General features: G+C 76.4%; 1 protein-coding gene across 1 annotated transcript in view; it reads left to right on the top strand.

Annotated features, from left to right (window-relative positions):
• Positions 1 to 402: 402 nt before the first annotated feature.
• Positions 403 to 643, top strand: part of RAI1 (retinoic acid induced 1) — a 70,544-nt gene continuing 70,303 nt past the window's right edge. Inside the window, 1 exon segment of the mRNA XM_035339070.1 lies at positions 403 to 615. The gene's annotated coding sequence lies outside the window, so the exon portion shown is untranslated.

The raw sequence follows: 643 nt of genomic DNA, 5'->3' as shown, positions 1-643 counted from the left end.
AAGTGCAGCCGGTGATGCCCGGTACCCAGTACCCCTCACCCCCACCACATCATATCCAGCTGGCAATGCCCAGTACCCGGTACTCCTCACCCCCAGCACCCCGCATCCAGCCGGCAATGCCCTGTACCCGGTGCCCATCACCCCCGGTGCCCCGTGCGCATCCGGTGACGCCCGGTGCCCATCACCCCCACCACCCCGCACCCGCCCCGCGATTCCCGATACCGCTCACCCCAGACCCCCCATCACCCCCCACCCGCCCCGCGATGCCCGGTACCCCTCACCCCCCGCACCCACCCCGCGACGCCCGGCGCCGCGCACCCCCTCACCCCCTTTTACGCGCAGCCCGCTGCGCGGCTCAGCCGTGCGCGCTCCGTGCCGGCAGGTGTCGCCGCCGTCGCGGGCAGGGCGGCGGGCAACGAATGCACTTCCGACGGCGCTCGGTCATGCCCCCGACTTTCCTCCCCTCCCTCCCGGCGCCGCGCGGGGCTCCCGCCCGCTGACACCGCCGAGGCGGCTCGCACGGCGGCGGACAGCGGCGCGGCCGCCCGGGGATGGCCGCCGGGGCCGCCCCCGCCCAGCGCCGCCGCTGAGACGCAGCGGGGCACGGCCAGCCCGGTAAGAGGCTGCTGCACCGAGGGGGGGG

This window comes from Oxyura jamaicensis, chromosome 14 (assembly GCF_011077185.1).
Source record: "Oxyura jamaicensis isolate SHBP4307 breed ruddy duck chromosome 14, BPBGC_Ojam_1.0, whole genome shotgun sequence".
In the NCBI taxonomy this organism is placed as follows: Eukaryota; Metazoa; Chordata; class Aves; order Anseriformes; family Anatidae; genus Oxyura; species Oxyura jamaicensis.
Note: the sequence above shows the minus strand (reverse complement) of the source record. Positions and strands in the feature narration are given on the sequence as shown.